At 43.7% G+C, this 22402-nt stretch overlaps 1 non-coding gene across 1 annotated transcript; it reads right to left on the bottom strand.

Annotated features, from left to right (window-relative positions):
• Window positions 1-18549: 18549 nt before the first annotated feature.
• On the bottom strand, window positions 18550-18732 carry LOC126532502 (U2 spliceosomal RNA). Its single transcript, XR_007599804.1, has one exon. It is a non-coding gene; the product is annotated as a U2 spliceosomal RNA (small nuclear RNA).
• Between the last annotated feature and the right edge of the window lie 3670 nt (window positions 18733-22402).

Consider the following 22402-nt stretch of genomic DNA (forward strand, 5'->3'; position numbering starts at 1 on the left):
ATCCGCTTCAGTGAATAATTAGCTACGGCGTTGTGCCGCGGATCAGGAGGTCACGCGATGTGGGCGGAATAAAAAAAAAATCGTGGATCGCGGACTGACTTGAATTACTGCGGGGCGCAAAGTAATCGAGAACTACCGCTATGGCGTCTCTCAAAGCACATTTGTCTCCAGGCTCATGGAAAGCCAAAATAAATAAATAAATAAATAAATAAATAAATAAATAAATAAATAAATAAATAAATAAACTTGACGATAACTATTTTTTTTAAGTTTGCAGCTTTAGCATACAACTTACATCTTTAACGCACAACCTTAATGCTATGCAGGCAAATGTATCGAAATATCGACAAAAGACAAATTCGTTTCATAATGGCTTCACTAGAAAGTGCAGCTGTGTAATGCCGCAAAACATACAGAATGTATTTCAGTGAAGGAAAGTTAGAATTCGCGCAACTACTAAATGTAAACAATGTGTCGATATTTTGTTTAGTTTCGCGGCACCTCCAAGACCCCAAAGGGGCCCTCGGGAATTAAGCGCCGGTGCGAACTTTCTCTGCACACCGAAATACCGCCATCGGAATACTGCTTGGGCTAGCCCAAAGGCACACTCATATCCATGTCACTATGCTCAACAACGGAACCTCTGCGGTTCTGCTATAATAGCAAAAAAAAAAGGGTGATAATTATTATTTATTTATCTGTTTATTATTAAATATTATCTCTATTAAATATCAGAGGGCAATTAGCTGACGGTATGGGTTCGCCTGAACCATCATTCAGAGATATCAGGTAGCTTTCCTCGCCCTTAACAATGCTCCAGAATTTCTTAGGATTATTACACAGTAAGTTAGGTACAGTCATACAATGATGTCTTAGTTGCGCGAGCAAAGTTTAGGTAACCTTCTTCGGCTTTAAAGTACACTTTCCAGCGTTCAGCTGTGTTCCGGAGCTTTGCCACACGAAACACCCGCTGCTTTTTATTAAAGAGACGTTTAAGCGTATTAGTAAATCATAGTGCATAATTGTGCGATACCACTTCTGTAGAAGGTAGATACTAGTCAATGAGCTGGTTTACTTTTATAGGAAATATATTCCAGTTTTTTTGAACATCTCGACGGTCAAAGTTAGGAGCTAAATGTCCAGGAATTCACTCAATTTTTCATTCATAAGGTCGAAATTAGCTATTTTATAGTCACGAATTTTTTTTATGTTTGCGCTGGACTCGAGGAGAGGATATGTTGATGTTAAAGTGTAAGAGCGAATTATTACTGAGACCAGGCCATGGTTACAAAGTGCTTTCTAACGCAACAGCGCTAACGACCCCATGTCGCAGAAAATTCGGCGTCGGCATCCAGCGTCGGAAGTGGTTTCGGCAAAAAGATTTTTGAACCGCCAATACCCAGGCCCTCCGTAGGCCACAAGGAAGCTACTGAACTAATTGAATTCCTCAAGCTAAAATACAAAGGAAAATCGTAAAGTATGGCTTACACACAACCTGCAGACATGATAGCGTCGGATTGTAATTTGACTATACGAGAAAAAATGTTTCTGTCCGCAAAAGCTCAAAAAACCCTTTTTTTTGTGTTTTTACTATACATAGACCAGTCACGGCGTCCATCATTTGCGTACGCCGGCGCGTGAGTATCTCAGAGGCCACGAAGCCTCCGAGATACTCAAATCTAGATGACGCTTGCCTCCGCCGTATCACGGCCCACAATAGGTCGCGTTTACACCAGAAAGCCCACCTTATTGCATAGCGGTTGCGGCCAGCGTTCTCCGGTAAACATTACGGCTACATACGCTCCAGTTGCCGGGAAGCGTGAGAAGCAGTCAGGGGCGAAGCTTAAGCGTCCTCCATCTTTTTTCTGCCGCGTTTAGCTTCCAAGCTTCTGTCCATCTTTTAAAGCACTGAGACATCGCTCGTACACAGCAGCATCAATAAATTACAATGAACAATATTTATATAGCAAACCATCGTTAACTACCATTATTCGCTGTTAAAATGTTACATTTCATAATTTCACGAAAGTAGTCAGTCTGAAATTCCGAACTTGTGGTTAAGTTTAGGGCTATAGTTCAACTAGTTCACAAATATAGGGGGGTTGGGGGGGGGGGGGGGCTTGCATAAGAAAATAACTTCCTGCCACCATCATCGTTATTGTTGTTTGTGTGTACTGAAGTGGATCAACTAAAGCTGACCGAGTAAAAACTCAAGTAAAAGCTGAACGTTTTTGTTTTTATTCCCACATTTCGTAATTTCCTACTGGAAAAAGGCTGACCTTCACGCACTGCTAAAGTGTCAGTCTGCAGAAAAATTAAAAGCAAATAGACAGCTTACGCCTTCTTCAGTACAATCAGGGGTTCATCAAAAAGCAACAAAGAATTACGTGTGTGCAACGTTTCACTGTCATTGCTCTTGAAATATGATAAACACCACGGCTTCTTTTTTAAACTTTAGCCTTGGCTGTTCACGTCGACCAAGTAAAGAGCGAACAAAATGTACAGCCCAAGAAATACGCATTCAGGCCCTTCATTACAACTTTTTCACCGGCAGGAGATGGGCTGTCATCATGACGATTGAGTCGAGTAACACTGCTCGTATGTCAGTCCACTCAGGCTTGCACAGAACTGATTTACTCATGCAAAATAAATGCCTGCTCAGAAAATAAAGCGAAATACTTGTGCTTACCTGCTGCCATTAGGGAACCGGAAAAACTTCGCAGAACTGGAAATTCCGCTGTTAGAACACTACAGTGCCGCACAAGACATGTGATTTCACCATTTAGCCATCCTCGTCTACTGCTTGGTAGACCTGGCTTCCTGCGTCTCCATTCCTTGCACGCCTGATCACGCTTCTCTGTCTTATCTTTCCCATCTTCATACTCGGCACGACAACCGAAGCCGAGGAGCGAGCGCAATCCGACTTGGGATATCGCTGAGCGAGTGGCAAGTATTAGCGGAGGGAAGCTGGGCGGACACCCGAACTTAGCCACTTCCCGCGCATCGCATGATTTAAAATTACCAAAAACGGAAAAAAATAACTAAACAGTAAGAAAAGTTGTTTGTCGTTCACTCAAATTTATTTCTAAAAACTTGTGATGACCAGACATGTGAAGATTTGTTCCACGAAATCTTAGGATGTCTGGCAGCCGCTGAGAGCGCGCATGCTGCTTGAAACCGAAGCTAGCACACGCCTTCTTGGGGTTAGCTTCACTGCCACGGAGGAATTTTTGTTTTACACAAATAAATTCGTTCTTTCTGGAAGCTAAGAGCAGCCAGTGCCAGAGCGATCGGCGGGCAGCCAACGTCAATTTCTTTCGAAACAGGGCCCCCCAACCTGGGTATATGCTGAAAAGGACTTCGGTTTTGTTCGGCAAATTGACGCATTTTTAATGCTTACACGTGCTTTGACGTGGTGAGTTCTCACAGCTTAACGACGTCGCGTGGCAGACAGGTGAAGTGGGTGCTGTCCAAAAGTTGTTGACCAGTAGCGGAGGGCTGATGGCGAGAAAGGCGTAGAATTGGAAATATGTGTTTCATTTTGTTTGGTTTAGTAATGCATAATCAATCTATAGACGCCATATCAGAAGGGGAGTTTTCGCGGTTTTCGTAACGTCGTGTGACAGACAGGCTAAAGGGGGGTGCCCCCCAATGTTTCACCAATCGTGGAGGACTATTGCAGAACTGGAATAGAAACAGTATTGGAACAGTTTTTCGTTATACCACATAAGTAGCATTTGTATAGAGCATCGCTCGTAAGAGCTGAGAAGAAACGCTGGTAGTAAATCTTGAACTACGCTCATTTTATCCATATATAACCGCCAGGTTGTGCGGAATCTCGCTTGTGACGCATTATGGGTTTATGTAGCGTACGAGTTTGACGAAGGCAACTTTGGTCGCCTTTGAAAGCAGCTAGTTCTGCGACTGGTAGCAGTAGCTGCAGGAGAGCACGTCCACAATAAAATTTGACGCCGCGGCCGTGCGCTACGTGAGGAACGACTTGTCTCAGTAGAGTGCTTTTCGTAGTGCGCGTCCACGAACCGAGAAACTGGTAAACAAAAAACCGTGTGCGGTGGATGTGAAGAAATTCCTTCTTCGATTACTATATTGGAGAGGATGTAAATGTCCAGAAAGCTAAGACAGGCACACACACACACAGTGGCACACTAAGTGGTCCCCACCAACCACAGGCAGCAGGCTGACCCCAGCTATGTAAATGGAAAAAAAGAAAAGAAGCATAGATGCGGATTTTCAGAGCTGACGACACGTACCTTATAGATCCTCTTCTCGGGCAAAAAACCTCAAACATCGAAAGTTTTCTGCTTTGTGATAACCGTACCGTCCCTAACTACCAGAATCACGGCGTAGATGTTACTTGCTCAAGTGCAAGCGGAAGAAAGAATGGGCAGGACAGAACGCTATTCTTTCTTCTTCATTGTGTTCTTGTGCTAGGAACCTTTGCTTAGTAATGTTATGTCAACAAGTGCTAATTGAGACGAGGCGAGCAGTCATGCTGCCACTGTAAGAGATTCGCATTTCAGAGCATTATTTCATGCTTGAAGTACAAACACTTTAGAAGTTCCGTGTTACTCGACAGCCTAAGGTTCTCCCGATAATGAATTACCAACGTTGTAGGGCCCTCTATGTTCATCATAAGTTCACAGGGCGATTAAAATTGATAAGTTTATGTGTCAGCGCTTAAGATTCGATTAAAATAGTATTGTCTGAAATTTTTTTTCACCAATTCAACCCGTTTACTTCACTCTTCAATGATGTCAAAGTGGGAAGCAGTTTATCGGCGATACAAAGCGTATCACTAGTACTTAAAATTGTATTTTAAAACATTAAGATATATTAGGTTGTTAAAGGTATTTACCGTGTGTCGCAACTAACATTATCAAAGGTTTTCAAAGAAAAAAAAAGATTTAAGAGTAGGCTGAGACAACGTGTGGGAATCCGGAGGCATCCTTTTGGTGAAGTGTCCTTTTCCCCGCGTTTCTTGACCGCGCAAGCTCTCGCCTGCATTCTGACTGCGCCTCGGTAAGGCCAAATCAAAATGCGTCAAGCTTGTCAACGCGCTCGCTTGCCCGCGAGCTGTTCATACATGTGACGTGTGGAGTGAAGCACGCACTAGGCACACCTTTAGTCAACCAGAGGCGTAGAGCCACCGTGGCGTCGGGGAAGTGTGCTCGTCTCGCACCCTGGAGGCGAGACATATGACATGCGGTATATGCGGGTTATCTTGCCACACCACGTCCACAATCAGAAAGACCCAAGGTATCTTGACTAGGTCTTCGTGACAAAATTATTCATCAGAATTTTGAGAACGGCAGTTTACACACAAATGTCGTGAAACAAACGCCCCCCCCCCCCCCTCCTTCCCCCTACAGCGCATGCCTTTTTTCTTAAAACTTCTCAGTCTTAAATATTAAAAAACAATATAGGGTTTTACGCGCCCAAACCACGCTCTGATTATGAGGCGCGCCGTAGTGGAGGAATCCGGAAATTTCGACCACCTGGGGTTCTTTAACGTGCACCTAAATCTAAGTACACAGGTGTTAGCGCATTTTGCCCCCATCGAAATGCGGCCGCTGTGGCCGAGATTCGATCCCGCGACCTCGTGCTCAGCAGCCCAACCCCATAGCCACAGAGTAACCACGGCGGGTAAACATTGAACGCGTGAAACTCTAACTGAAACCTGAAAATTATGTAATTGTATTGGCGCGGCTGTGCGCTACCTTCAGGATCGGCCATAGAAAGAGGTTGGAAACATACCCGATGCGGAAAGTGGTAGTAAAGTCGCTAAGAAAGACTTTCGCTTAAATTAATAAACGTAAATAAAATTGTGCGATGGCAGAATTCAAACAGAGGATGACTAGCGCAATTTACTTAGCCAGCTTACGTTTACTTCAACGTATACTGCTACTATAGCTACAAATATTAGACTTTACGTAATATTGTAACAAGTTGCTATTGCATTCATTGCTTTGCCCTCATGGTGAAACTGTAATACGTTTTGCTGCAGCATACAAATGCGTCATCTTGTTGCGATTGTTTGCTACGGTATGTTTTTGTTCTTAGGCAACCAGCTCGAGTCTAATGCAGCAATACATGCCGTTTGTGGTATCGTATAGATTTCCCATCTAATTTCTTTCTTTTCGTTCTTGTAAATCTGCATGATCCATTTTATTTCGATACTGTGCATATAGTGCACTGTCTTTGTTTCTCTGAATTTTTTTTTATGACTTCTGGTTGTGCATTTACACTCTCAATTACGGTGTACTTGGATGCCAACTTTCTTGACCTCTTCCTAGATTCTGTGTCTGCGCTTTTCAGCTACACATACATGCGCACTTCTGCCACCGATTCTTTTGTTCCATGTTTCTGAGCCTTTATTCAAAACTAAATTTGCTCTGCGCTTCTATCACTTCAAAAGAGGCCCAACCCACGTCACCTTGCACTGCCTCATTTGTGGTTTTACCATGGGCTCCCAAAGCCAACCGACCTGCCGACCTTAGGTTAACTTCCAACGCCGACAAGATATCCGATTTCAAGCACAGAATGGGATTTGCGAATGTTAGCTCTAGCACAATTGCTCCTTTTCAGATTCCTCACACCACTTCCCATTTCTTGTGGACACAGAGGCCTCTATGTTTCATTATTGCTGCATTCCGCTTCCTCTTTACTTTCAGATTATCTTGGTGGGTTCTTGAGTAAGCCTTTCGTTCATTAACGTATACGCCCAGGTATTTATATTGCTTGACTATGGGTACGACTTCCTGTTGAATCGACAGTGCGTAATAACTTGTTTCTTCATTAGAGACCATAAGTCCCGATTTCTCTCTGCTAAACTTAAGGCCTAGATTTATCACTGCGTTACAATTTTATTTGCAAGTGCCAATAACTATATTCCATTGTCCACCAGTAGCCCTATATCGTCCACATACATCAGTCCAGGGACCTTCTGTTGCACGATTTGTTCATTATACATATATAATAATTCAAACCCCGATTCACTGTTTTCCAGGCGCCTTCCTATGCCCTTAACATAAAGCGTGAACAACAATGGAAACAGAGATCATCCTTTCATAAGTCTTTGGTGAATTTCCACCACATCATTAAATCTTGAGCTCTCTCGTACAATTTGTACTCGACTGCCTCTATACATATATATATCTATATGACCTCTATATAACCTCTATATAAGCTCTATCTATGGTTCATCCTAACTTCATACTCTCGATATCAAAGTGTGTCCGCCTTAAAGAAATTACTTAACCTCCCTTCACTTGACATGCGCAGAAAATTATCACGGTTGACCTTCCATAGCCTTTACCACAGCAACATTGCATTCGCTCGAGCCCATATTCTTCCCGCTCCCCACATCTCTACCCGCACAGACCATGTTCATAAAGTAAAACCTATATTTGCCAGGACTAACGCTTATCAAAATTCGCCTCTAGTTTTATCTATTGCCGAATGGAACTCGCTACCTGCAAACATTGTCTAGCTTACGGAATCATCATCATTTCATGCAGCACTGCTAACCTTTTTAGAGTGTGTCAACCTGTCCGAACCCACATTTCTTGAATATTTACTTCAACAGTGTTTTCAAGTGCTTGGCACTGTATAGAATTCATACCGTTTCATCTGATATGCATCTGTCTAGGCTGTTTACCTAAATCATTATTCGATTGTATCCTTAAACTCGTGTTCTGATGAGTACTGATTGTTTGCATCGCATTTTCGTTTCTTATGCGAGTTTCACGCTACTAAACATTGTATAAACTTCGTTACCCTTTTCTTTCTTTCTTTTCTTTTTTTGTTTGCTTCTGCTAGATGTTTTTTATGGTTCCTAATGCCTTCATATGTTTACATTGTACAGATCTCACCCATGCTTGAACTTTTCCGTCCTCCCCCTATGTAATGCCCTAACGGGCCCTTAGGGTACTCAAATAAATAAATAAATAAATAAATAAATAAATAAATAAATAAATAAATAAATATCTCCCTCAGCATGCTCCACGATATCGTCATCTATGCCTTCGTGCTTGAGAATGTCCCATAACAATTTCCTGTCTACGTTGTCGTAGGCTCCATTATTATATTGAAATTCTATCCGTAAAGGTATATTCTGGCCTACTGAAATATCTATGTACTAATTTAGTGCAAATATATTTTCTTCTGAAGCAGCAGAAGGTTGATGAAGGCGAGCTAATTTAACATACTTAAAGAAAAAACGGCGCTACAAAGACGCGGAATAAAAGAAGAGCAGAAGCTTGATGTGAGAAAGTTGGTTTAACATACCTAAAGAAAAAAGAGCGCTACAAAGACGCAGACTAAAAGAAGATCTTTATTAATCCGCGTCTTTGTAGCGCTCTTTTTTCTTTAAATACTTTCTTCTATGTGTCTGCCTGGTGTGACCCCCCTCTCTGTTTCCCCTAGTACATCATCTTTTCTCCACCCACTTCGACAGTTCTAATTTTATGGCTTGCATTACCATTTTATATATAATCGACGTTACTTTAACTGGCCTGTACGAGCTTGTCTTATTCTTATCAACTTTGGCTTTTGGGATGAGGTTCACCTTGCATTCACGCCATCTATATGCAATTTCTTCAGCTTCTCTTCGCCAACCTGCTCATATGCAGTGGTGCCCCTATAGCGGCAGCTGCTTTCCCCAAAGCCTGCTTGGCCTGAATTTCCATGACGGGTTAAATAGTTAAAGAAATATATTGAAGGATCCTGTTTCTACCGTAAACAGAAAGAATCACACCGCTCTCTCCCTGTCGCTTCTGATCGTGCACTTCTTTTCCCAAGCTACTGTCCTACCATCGTCAAGGTTAAAAGAAGGTTATTTTGTTCTTGTATAAGTGTACGTCTGTGTCTTGCACGAAAGTAATTATTGCGCCGACATAACCTCCTAAGTGTGGAGAGTTGATGGAAGTAAAGGCTGCCTCCTGCGGTGTTAACTTCCTGCTGAGTGAACACAGAAAAGCTCATCGGGCGCTTGTGCATGTACAGTAAATACAGTGCACTTAGCTCGCTAATTACGTAATCTAAATGCAAACGTAATTATCTTGATCGCTTTGTAATGTTGCTTTTGTAAGTGCAGTGGCCGGTATCATGGAGGCCGCAACGAGCGTGCCGAGCGTGCATATATATATATATATATATATATATATATATATATATATATATATATATATATATATATAATTGGTTTAACGAGGGGATATATTAACCTAATAAGGTTCGAAGATATGTGATTAGGACAACTGAAAACGTTTCGATTAGGGTAAGAACAAAAAATCTGCGAAGCGACCACTTTATTATATGAACGCGAGATTAGAGGCTTGTATGAAGAGAAAACAATTTCATACTGATTTTTGTTTCATTTTTCTTTCTATATGCATTGCTGCTCAATCCAATTTTATGCTCCTTCTGTAACGCGAATATTAAGGGAAGCGGGCTGCCTGCCTCTCAATCGTTACTTAAACGCTCTTTTGTAAAATAAAATGGAATCTCATTTGCTGAACTGGCGATGTTATCTACATTCGATAAGAATACTAAGGAAGCTCTTAAATTTAAATTTATTTCTTCAGATATCTCCGCATAGTTGGTAAATAAAACCGCTTTTCAAGTTGCCGTAATGAAACACATTGAAACACTAGGTAGATTTATTTGCATAAACCTGCAAGAACATACCAGTCTGCGAACAAATTCGTACATGTACTAATCTGCTCCTTCAATATTTCAGAACAAGCAAGGATGCTCTAAGATTTGTATTTTTCCGAGAAGTGATAAAATCAAACTCCTACATCTCAGACGCAACTTATGCAAAATCCTAAATTACGATAAAGAATATTGAATATTGCGACTATCATATTTATTGCGACTATCATTCGGTCGGCCGGTCGGCCGTCCGTCCGTCCGTCCGTCCATCTGTCCATCTGTCCGTCCGTCCGTCCGTCCGTCCGTCCGTCCGTCCGTCCGTCGGTCGGTCGGTCGGTCGGTGTCCGTCCGTCCGTCCGTCCGTCCGTCCGTCCGTCCGTCCGTCCGTCCGTCCGTCCGTCCGTCTGTCTGTCTGTCTGTCTGTCTGTCTGTCTGTCTGTCTGTCTGTTTGTCCGTCCGTCCGTCCGTCCGTCCGTCCGTCCGTCCGTCCGTCCGTCCGTCCGTCCGTCCGTCCGTCCGTCCGTCTGTCTGTCTGTCTGTCTGTCTGTCTGTCTGCCTGCCTGCCTGTCTGTCTGTCTGTCTGTCTGTCTGTCTGTCTGTCTGTCTGTCTGTCTGTCTGTCTGTCTGTCTGTCTGTCTGTCTGTCTGTCTGTACGCCAACGCAATGATCTAAGCTGTCTACCCGCTTGGGCCACTAATTATGGGCTCGTGGTCGTGATGCCGCCGTGGTCGTTCCATCGTCGTTGTTCCAGCCTCATGATCTGGCTCTCGTCATGACGTTGTCGCCGTGCCTTGTTCGCCAACTCAGTCGGCTAAGTGGTATATTAGCTGGGACCCCTAGGTATGTACTCGTCGTCGTGATCGTTCCATCATCGTCATTCTAACTTCGTCATCCGATTCTAGTCATGCCGTCGTGGTCACGCGATCGCCGTCACACAGACGGCGTCATACCAATGGCTGTCAGGCAGTCTTCATCACGCGGTCGTTTTACCATCGTCATCACTCCAGTAACGTCATCCCCCTGCCGTTAAGCCGTTGTCGTCATACCGCCTTCTCCAATCCATTGACGTCATTCGCTCTTTGTTATTCTTCGTAAGCATGCCGTCGTCATTGGATCGTGATTCTGCCATCGTTTTCAGAGTGTCGTCGTCAGACAATCGTTGTCGCACATCCGTCGACATACAGTTGTCGCGGTCACGCCACCATGGTCATGCACTCGTCCTCATCCCGTTGTCCTCACGTAGTCATCGTCACGGCGTGGGCGTTATACCATTTCTATCTTAACAATCACCGTCTAATTTTCGACGTGGCGTCGTCATCACAGCGCCTTTGTCGTTAATCGACGTCAATCCTTCTTCGTCATTTCATCGTCATCACTGTGTGTGATTACACTGTCCGAATGCTAATCGCATTACTGTCGACAATCATCGTGAACTCAGTTCTGCTGTAATTTCTTTTCATTTTGGGAGTGTGGATCAAAAGACATGTGCTCCTGACATGCGTATTTGACATATTTGATATTTCACATATTTGTGCACGCAATTTGAAATCAACCATTAGAGAAAAACAAATTATTGAATGTTGTGCACGACACGACAAGGAAGAACTATGTGTTTTTTGCACCAATGTGCTTGCAATGAAACTTGTTCGCACCGTATAGTAGCAAACAGATCTCGCTGATCGTCAAAATGAATTGCAAATTGACCACGGGGGTTTTCATCTTTTTAAATGGGGCGAGTTCAAAACTGTATGCGATTCCGTTATTTGTTTAGCTTAAGTTTAGGTAGGTATGACTTTTAGTGACACGAGCATCGAGTGACACTCTTGTTTCTTGCGCAGCATTTCCGGTTCCCCTCATCAGACGACCGGGAGGAAATTCAAAATAAATCAGAAAAAAGAAATAGAGAAAGAAAGAACAGTACAAAATTCTGGGCTTCATTATAGATAGCATATCAGAGCGTACGTTTATTTACAAGATGAGTTACTGAAGGGTTTAGAATAATTTGAATTAATTAGAAATGACTCAGACAACGGGGGAGCAAATTCAAGACAAATCAGAAAAAATAAAAAGAAATAGTACAGTACAAAATTCAAGCGTCTTATTATAGATATGATATAAGAGCATAAGTTTATTCCCAAGATGAGTTACTGAACTGCCTGTAATACAATTAGCAATCACTTAGAGAAAAAATTCAAAATAAATAAAAAAAATAGAAAGAAATGGTACAGTACAATATTGATGGGTTTCGTTATAGATATATTATCAGAGCATAAGTTAAGCTACAAGTTCAGTTACTGAAGTGTCTGGAATAACTACAATTAAGTAGAAATGACTGAGACGACCGGGGACGGAATTCAAAATATATCGAACAAAATATAAAAATATAGTGCAGTAAAATATAAACGAGTTAAATTATAATATGATATCAGAGCATAATTTTAGTTGCAAGGTGAGCTACTGAAGTGTCTGGAATATTTAGAATTAATTAGAGATCGCTGATAAGCGCAAACTAAAGCACAGAATAGTATACTTTGGGGACCCACCACGTGGATACGAGTTGGCGAAATTCCTGGAAACCCGGAAGTATACAACGAAAGTAAGGACGTCACTAATGACGTCACACACAAGAAGGTGGCATGATATTTAAACGGCTAATTAATGGAAAACAGTTGCCTTCGAGTCCGGTTCGTGCGTCACGTTCGCCTAAAGTTAACATAAAGAACATCAACGCCGAGGTGCGGTGCCACTAACAAACAACGAAGTCAAAAATTAGGGTCGCCTACCATTTTTTTTATTTGTGCTGACCTTAAGCCTGGATGTCGTTTTGAGGTATTTCTTTATAACTGTGAGCGTCATTATTTGAATATCTGTGAAAAAAAGTAGCCGGAGCTACATAAACACGCCATCATGCCTAAAGATAATATACGAAAATATTAAGGAAAGAAATGCGGCCGGCGTAAAAGTGCAGTTTAGTTTCTCGAATCACTTCGAGAAGAGGAAATATCTCTTTACTCTCGTTTCATTCTACTTTTACGTAAAGGTTCATGTTTTATGCTCAAAAGGGAAAAGTACTGGAACACTTCTAGGGACATGCCATACTTGAATAAGAATTTTAAAAATAAATAAAACAGTACGGCCCATTTCCATGCAGTCGTTAACTGGCTATTTATTCGGTGGTCGACTGCTTTGGTTAACCTCTACAACATGACCTTGTTTGCGCTCCCAGAATCGTCGGGGTTATTCAACACTTGAGTAAAGGAATGACCTCCCGCCAACTAAGTTGTTCATAGGAATTTCTCCGGGTCACAGGCTTTGCGCGTTAGGTCCACAGATTTAGTTTCACTCTGTGATGGAAGAAGCAAGTGAAGAAACAAGTACTCTACTTTTGCGAAGCGGTTCCTTCTGACTCCCTCCTTGAGCAACTCGTTTGTCGTAAGGGAAAGCCTAGGTATGCGCCGGCTTCTGCAAACTTGAGCACCTCTCCAATATTTACGTAAGACAGCCGACAGAAGCGGTCTCGACAACTATTTTGAGAAGTTGAGGACACCTCTGCTAGCCGCAACCTCCAGCTTAGGAAAGAGAGATCCGCTCTAGCCCAGCCCGCACTGTGAGCGATCTTTTGTTAGCATACAGAAGGGCTTAGAAGTACACCTATATGATCTCTTGCGAGATCTGGCGCCGGCCTTAGTAGCGCCACCAAAACCAACTCTTTCTTCAACATGGCCGTCTTCAGAGAAATATTAAGCACGTGTGCTTGTGTACAGGAAAGCGCCACGCAACAGTATTCCCGATACCGTTCTCGCAAAGACCTCATGCGTTACATGCGTAGTTTTGTGCAGCACCCTAATTCCAAGGCATCTTTACAATGGCCCAACTTCAACCACTATCACTTGAAGCAACTGATGAGAGCCAGTCCACGAAGAGATTGGCGACATTGCAAAAAGTACGCCGCTATTTTTACTGGAGTTTTCCAAGCAGCATCAGCTGCCCAATATTGCTAATAAAACGCACAGGCGTCCGTAATTTCAATCAACAGCACTAAAATAACACGCTGTGACATTTGCAGTAATTACCCGTAAAAGATACAGACGTCTAATTTCACTCCACGGCATCGCATAGACATGCCGTGACATTTACATGAATTTCGCGTCTATGACACCGCATTAACAGCAATCACCAGTTAAAATTACTGGCTTCTGTAACTTTATTGCACAGCAGCGCAATTACGTATACCGTAGTAGTTACAACTTTACATTTTTTTAAAATTCTCGAACTGTGCTTTTCGATAAAGAAGTCGCACGGCGAAACATCGATTGCGATAGCAAATTAGTGCACATCTATACGAAGCAAGGATAGTAGTTTTATCAGCCGTATAAACTTGTAAACATAATGACACTAACTAACTTAACAAGCATGATGTCACGCACGCACAAGCAAACGTGAACACATCTGACTCGATAACCGCAGAAACTCGCTGTCAAAACGCTGGCGTGAGGAAACGCGGTAGCAGCAGTGAGCGCAGTGACCGTCATGCTGTCTATCGCTTCAACGCAAAGTGAGCGCCGAGAGCACATATGACGCACAAAGCTATACGAGCCGCCGACGCACCCAGACTCTGCCCCCAACGCAAATCGCTCTCAAATTATGGCTGCGCAACTGCGCGCAGCCACCTCATGCGCACTTCTAACCAGAGTGGGACGCCCCCCCCCCCCCTCCTCCTCCTTCCCCTCCCCTTGGTGCTTCGCAACGTTGGGTGCCTCGCGCACGACGCAAGACGACGCGCTTCCTCCTCGCTTTCGTCTATTTCGCGTGGACGAGATTGAGCTGCGATCGTCTGCTTCTCTCGCACGCCTTCACTCGAATATACAGCGTAGAACGCGCGGCGACGGTGTTATCGCGCTTGGTCATTATACGGAACCTCACTGTGACGCCGACGACGGAAATGTTGTTGAAGTGTCCATATAATTGCTATCACAATAAAACAAACCTGCTATATTTATTGTTCATCATTATTAGAGTATCTCGTTTACCTGGAAAGTGTACTTTATTGCCCTTATTGCAGAGTCATTGCGTTTTACCAGGTACCAGTTACATTACCGTTTACTAATTACAGATTTCATCCGAGAAAGTAAATTGTAAACAATTTGAAAAATGTGGCTGACAATAAAACCAAAGCAAACGCTGGTGCCAACATAGAAGTATATTGCCCTTATTTGAAGAATACTACAAGTCCCTGTAGCTCAAGAAAGGAGACGGGAAGCATTATACAGGATGCCCCTGCTAACTTTAGCCACAGTTTAAAAATGTGCAAATGCCACGTAGCTGGAAAGAAGCAAGGTAAACTTGTTTGCCGTCCTTTGGAGATACTCAAGTTATCTTTTCTTCATTCCGCCTAATGAGATAATCAGTCTTAATTAATTAGTTACCTTCTCAAATGTTATAATTAGATGAAAAGTATCAATTAGAATATCGTAGAGCAGCACGAAAAACACCCGACACAGCTTTTTGTTGCTCAGTACAGGCTACATAACATTGTTTTTCTGAGCGTCAAAGAAACCCGCTAATACATGAGAAGTGCCTCGAGCGGGGAGTAGCACGACAATTTCGTCAACATATTATACCAAATCGTTCACTCGGCATCCATGATCCAATGCTCAAGGCTTAGCACCACTTTATGACCTCGTGGTTTTGAAGTTGATGTTGTGCAGCAGCCCAAGCTTGGGCTGATTCCTAGGAGTGTTTTGGAAGGAGGTAGACCAAATGGAATAGAAACTTAAAGCTAACGTTCATAAATTTGCGAAATAGGCTGCAGTGTGTAATAATTTCCACTAATGCGTAGCGAGTGTGATGAAAGAGCCCAATGCGTATGAAAAGCACCACACTTCATGAATAAAAGACAGACAGCTGACGTCGTGAAAACTCTTTGTTGATGAACATTGTTGTGCCGAACTCTTGGTTAAGCTACAATGAGTGGTGTAGTTTATTCCCACTGACACAGTGAAACTGAAATTTCGGGCAAGATGAAAGAAATTACAATTATTTTTACGTGCAAACATCTTCAATAGTATAGGCACTTAATCATTATTCCGTGAACTCAGATCATACATGTTGAAGTGTAAACAAATGCACTCGTGAACTCTGTTTCTCGAAATGCGAAAAATATGACACGTCAAGCAGCATAAGTCAGAAATCCGCGAGAGCAGGAAGCAGCAGTGCAAGTTACGTAGAATAACAGTTCTCGTTATCGAAATGACGAACATACCAAAAAAGTGTGGCTGCCTGGTATTGGCGAGTTCTCATGATGTTCCCTTGCATGACATGAATGAAAAATACAAGAAAACTGCTGTGCGTAGCTAAGAGCATGCACAGCAGTGCATAAAGGCAAGAATCGAAAGCGAGCTCACCAGCTGCTGTAGTTTTACGCAAACAAAAGAGAAAAAAGAAACGCAGGCCAAAACACTTGCGTTACTCTATGCCAACAGTCACTACCACAGCATGGCAGTGGGATAGTGCCTCTCTCACCGGCAGGAACGTCCTCGAGGCAAGGAACGCCAATGTCCTGTTCGGCGAGCACCAGTGTAGTACTACAAGTGCAACGGCTACCTACACTAGCACCAAGGCGTTTTTCGGTGAGCGCAACTCTTAAATCACCATCAAACTCAAAGCCTACTCACTAAACTGCAGCTTCTCGGCAGACGCAGAAGACACAATCCTATTTGCACCACCCGAAAGCAGCTGTCAAGGACATATGCCGGTAGCGGTAATGTGAATTAATGCTCCATCCAGCTCTTCGTACGTGAGTACACTCATCCAACTTGACTGTTTGTTATTGCGCAGTTCGTTGCGGCACTGCGGTTTCTTCGGCATCGTAAAATAACGCAACGCCTTGCAGTAAATAGTCCACAGTCTACTGCATACAGAGCACACTATTGAGAAGAAAGTACGGCACATGGTCGTTGTCATTACAGACATGTAGTCAAAACAACGACCAGCCATGGATCGTCGCCTGAAATAAGCATTTATCAAGACAAACGATAATAGGATTAGGCACCATGAGTGCGCTTGAATGATGTAATAACCAAGTTCGGAAGCATATTCAATCAAGAGACAAATTAGCAAGCAACTAACAGCACAGGAATGTATTGCGAAGGTGGGATTAAAGAAAATCGCGACAAAAAATATATAAAAAAGCTGAAATGCGCATTTCCGCCTCCTATTTCACCACTCTGTACGGCTCTGGTCTCATTTGTCTCCAAACGTTTAATTTCCTGCCAAAAGCGCAACGACCCTCTTAGGCACCGGTGACACATCACACCTTCAAGCAATTATTTCTAGGAGGTATTCTTCGGTTTCTTTTTCTATCGTGCATAGCGGTAATTTCATATCGAGGGTGAATCACATATTCCTCCCACTTTTGGCGCTCGGTATACTCGCGCAAAAGTATAAGTTGTAAAGTGCACACCCCCTGCGTGAAAAATCTGTAGATCCTTGTGACTTTTCTCTTACAATTTTTTCGGGCCGCTATCTCCCTGGGCGCGCTTCCTCCTGAATCACTCTTAGACCATTTCATCGGGATCGTTTCTCAAGAGAGTTTCCCCACGAGACCTTGGAACAGCGGAGCGCTCCATGCTGAAACAAATGTAGGGGACGTCGCCCCCAAATCTGTAAACAACACGATGAAAGATGAGTCAGGGAAAGTGCTGCCCCACCATACGCGTTCTTTCATCCATAGCGAAAGCGCAGTGCTGCAGAGAAACATGCAATACCACTTTTTGAAACACATCACCTGGGAATGCTTGCTTTGTACCCAAAGAAGAAACTAGCGCTACCACATAGTGCACTCTCATCTGATCCGTTTGAAATTGTGCTGCCAGAAGTACTATCGATTGTTTTACCCATGTATGCTTATTCTTTTAACCTTTGTCTCAATAGAGCATTGATGCATGGGAATAGTCCTCTCTTATTTTCTTTTTTTTTTTCATACTACTGAGAACTTCTGAAGTACTACTTGGCGTCTGTCTTTTTTTTTGTGCGTGAACAATGTTTGAAGGGTATATGTGGAAAGGAGATACGCACAGGAGATACAGGGGCCAAGGACCACTCAAGCTGCCAATAAGCAGCTTTTACCTTGGCCCCCTCCATTTGTTTGTAAATGGGCACAAATAAAATTAAATGAAATAAAAATGAAATGAAAATGAAAGGACACAAGGAAAATAGAATTTTTACGTTGGCCTTGCAAGGCATTTCAAATTTTATCGGAAACATGTTGGCAAAAAAAAAAAAAACTTCATCGCTATACGAAGCATCATATTTCTTGAATTAAATAATGGGGTGAGGTTGTGTTTAAATTGGCGGTGTGAAGAAAGGGTGCAGGTGCTTGAACTACTGGCTGCTGCATAGATCTATGAAACTTAAAGTGCGACAACGCACTTTAAATGGATGATGTTTTAGGAGAGGTTCTGTAACGGATCACAGCTGCTGGTGAAAGATCCCTGATGAAAGGTTTAAAACTGCTGATTAAAGAAAGAAAGGGAGAGAGAAAAACAAGAGAGGTAGCAAGCGGAAGATAGTTTAATCAGAGTCGGACATGTTAATAAACCCAGCATATGCACTGCACGTTTCGCTTGCATTACTTTGTTGACTGCACAGGCGAACTTATTCAATGGTGATCGTACGTGAATACAAAATCTTATCGCGCAAGCAAGTTTGTTAGCCTCATTTAGTAATCACAAATTACTTTGAAAGGTGTCGATACACATTTTTTAATACTTTCACTGGGAAAGTGTTCGACCTTGTTTTGACCTCTACTCCCGATTTTTTACAGCGAAGCTGTTTATGGCTAGGGTGCCGTGCATTCTTGTACTGCGTGTGCAAAGACCGTGGGCTGATCCCGGAGATAGTGAGATATCGAGCCGACACCTGGCGGAGGTGAAGAAGGCTTCCAGCATTCCGCTAACTTTCAAAAATAAGTTTAATGTCTTGGGTCAAAAAAAAAAAAAAAAACCCGTATCAGATATTAATCTCATAAGAGCAGATACTACACCTCGACCCATGTATCCATGTATACATTCTCGCCGCCTTCTCTTTGTGGGTGGGCGTTCAAAGCGCTTGCGTGTCTACTTACCTTCCTTCCGCTCTACCGTGGTGATGCTCCCGTCGAAACGTAATGTGTGTCTAGTAGGGTGCCTGAATGGTCTCTCCCTCGCCGCTGCTACGGAGTGGTGGCGAGGGAGAGACCATACAGGCACCCTAGTGTCTAGCCTCCTCCGGCAACTCGGGGCGGCGGTCCCGTCGTCCACGCGAATGTGTATAAAAATCACGGTAAATAATTTTTCGTACCTTTCTTCAAAATTCCGTGTCACCTCTGTATAACGTGCTAAACAGCTTCGTGGTCATCCACCTTCAAAGAGTGAAATGGCTTATGAATTTTTTCACTCTACGATGTTCATATAAGGTTTAAGCGATCATTGCTTTCTAAATTTTGTTCTCAAACAAAGTATTTCTTGAGGACTTTGAGGACCAAAGTGAATAAAGAAAAATCCGAGGACATTTAAATACTCTTATGGATTGTGAATGCGAAAGCATTAATATCCACTTGAACGCTCCTGAGCGGTCCTTTGAATTTTACGCTGCGAGTGATGTACAATAGCGGAACCTGCTGCCCGAGCCAGCAAGCAGCAGCAGCCTGCGGTGCCAACGCCGCATGCCACCGACGTCGTGCGCGACGAGAATGAATGAATTCTTTGGGATTTAATTGCGAAAACCACAATTCGATTATGAGGCACGCCACAGTGGGGCGACTCCGGATTAATTTTGACCCCCGGGGGATCTCTAAAGTGCCTCCAAAGCACGGGACCACGGCCGCTTTTGCATTTCGCGCCCCATCGAAATGCGGCTTAGCAGCGCAATACCATAGCCGCTAAGCCACCGCGCGGGGTGTCCTGAGCCACGAGATTCCGACGAAGCAGCAGCCGCCACGAAGGCCGGCAGGCGCGCGCGGTAGCTAAACACACTCTAGCTAAACCCAGTTGGGTTGGGGGAAGCGGGAAAGAGACACAGACCGCGCGTTGGATTCCGAGAGCGAGACGGCGGCGGTAGAGCACTCGCGTCACGCGACTGCACCGCCGACGACATCTCTGCCTCGCCTCGCGGCGTCGCGTCACGGTATCTGCTCCGTCGAGGCATGCTGGTGACGTGCGATGCGCTCTCCCTTCAACCATTTCGCCCGCTTTACTACTTCGAAGCGCGCTCGTGAAGTGGCGTCGCAGATTTGGGAAATTTAGATGCCGTTTCGCTAATACAGACGCCGGATTTTTCGCTCAATGGGCCATTTGATGCTTCCACATCAGCACAAATAGAAAACGTGTGTTCATTTTGTTTGATAAGTAAATACCTTTACACAGGTTTTTTAGCGCACGAAAAGGGACGATAGACAGTAGCAAGACGTGGACACAACGCATGGGTGCATGGTGAGGATAATCACCACTGTTACCGACGAGCCAGAGAATAAAAGAACCTACATGCATAAATGCGATATACGAGGTCTCTAGAAGTCGACTTGATTTTATATGCCGCGCAATTGCCTAATCAGCTAGGCTGATCCTTGGGCTAGTTGGTACGGTTTACTCATAATGGCAAAGCCTTTAGCGCTGTCCTGTGTCTCTGTCACGTCTCTGCCACGTCCCTGTCTTTGTGAATTGAGCTAAAGGCTTTGCCATTATGAGTCTTAGCTGCCTTTAATTTATTCAGCAGTCTTTGAAAAAGTAGCGATGGCTGGTTAATTTCAGTGAGGCGATGGCCGGTCAATTTCAGTGAGAAGTGACTTTCGCGAACTTTGGGGTCACTCTGTTGCCGAATAATTTACTGTCCTCTAGGACTGCATTCTGTGTAATTATGTAATTAGTTCGACAAGCCTGCCTGCTCGAATAAGCGACAATTCATGGAGTACATGCACTGGGGCTTACTAGGTAAGTGCATGGTCAAACCAGACAGGTGCAACAGCACCGGTGGCTGAAGCTGGCGTCCAGACAAACGGTCCTTGATGGGAAAAACAGTAGCTTGTACCAGCACGTCACTTTTCATTTAAGATGTTGGTTATATTTTCAAACGCCATTGAAAGAGAGAGAGAGAGACAGAAAAAAGGAAAGGCAGGGAGTTTACCTGGAACACCAAAGTCGGTTTGCTAGCCTGCATTGGGTGAGCCACCTCACCTTGAGAGATCGCAGGCAGAAAGATAAAATGAAACAGAGAGATTAAGGGGAAGTGTGCACATCGGGCCCTATAACGTAAAACTATTCCAATCTGTTTTTATTGCAATCTCCTAGTGTCAAATTTACGTGACCACCGACCCAAGCATCGGGTGGTAACACGCAGCGTTATTTGAAAAGCCCAATCAAACGCGCTCCTTCTTTATAGGAGGTCACTTTTTTTCGTTGAAGGCGAATAGCATTGACTACATTGAGCAGATTTTCTTATAGAATTGGCTGGAAAGAGGCCAGGAGCACGCTCTAGTGGAAAGGGCTTCGATAGGGCCGAGCCAGCAGAGTGAAAGTAGACAAGAGGATGAGAAAGGTGGTGCTGGCGTTTGCGACTGACCCGTTTTCCCTTACTTAGCGTTGGGTGGCTGGTCGAAAATCGCGGCGGCGTGCAACGGAACATCAAAAATGCCGCTACAATGGGTTCTCAGCAAAGAAGAGTTGGCAAAGTGATGTATAGGTGCCGAATGTTACACTGCCACGGAAACATATTTGATACGCAAATAAATCTATGCTCCCTGGCCGCTCCGAGTAACTAGTGCCAGAGAAATCGGGAGGGGGGGGGTGGCACCCATCTTTTATCCCTTTCGGAACGGGGCAGTCTCCAGCTATTGAGAAAAAAAGAAGTTTTGTTCGGCATATTAATGCGTCTTTAACGCGTACACGTCACTTTGACGCGGTGAGTTTTCGTGGTTTTGTGACGTTGCTTGACAGAGAGGCGAAGTGTCCCGAAAACGTTCGATCAATGTCAGAGTATTATGGCAAAAAGGCGTTGAATCAGAAATAATTATGTTTCTTTCATTCGGCTTGATAATGCATAATCAGTGTGCACACATAAACACATAATTCGTTTAAGCTGATTAGTTGTCCGTAAGAATTGCAACAATGCAGTCGTAGCCCTCAGCTGCTATATGGCTTTTGTCAGGTCGGTATTAAAAAATAATTTTTTTGCTGATAATGGTCAGTCGCCAATACAAGCTAACGATATTAGCGAGCAATTGTCTCTGTGCATTGTATTGAAGATATGCGCACGTGTCTCCCCACGACTACAATCATCACAGGCAGTGTTGTCAGCTATTACAGCATGGAAGGCAAAATATTTTGTATAGGTTACTCCTATAGCCATAGACGACAATGCAGGGCACAATCGCGTCGGCACAGCGAAGAGTCCGGGCGATGCAGTCAGTTGTATTGAAAACTTAGTGTTCTACACAAAGCGCGTATTGTCTGGTACCAGCACGCATGCGCCTTTGAAGCAGTTAATGTACCATCTAGTTCAGTTTTTGCTTAAATATATCGAACCTAAGCGTGGCGCTAACAACGTAATGGGGCGCCTAAACGCAGCTTTGTGTGGTAGCACGACCCTCAGTAGTGTATTCCCCTCGGTCCGTACCTCCTCATTTAAAATATTGTCACGCTGCACAGTGGAGTCGGAAGGAGAAGGGCACGTGAGTAACCGGTCCCTCTCCGTT

The sequence above is a fragment of the Dermacentor andersoni genome, chromosome 5 (genome assembly GCF_023375885.2).
Source record: "Dermacentor andersoni chromosome 5, qqDerAnde1_hic_scaffold, whole genome shotgun sequence".
NCBI classification, from domain to species: domain Eukaryota; kingdom Metazoa; phylum Arthropoda; class Arachnida; order Ixodida; family Ixodidae; genus Dermacentor; species Dermacentor andersoni.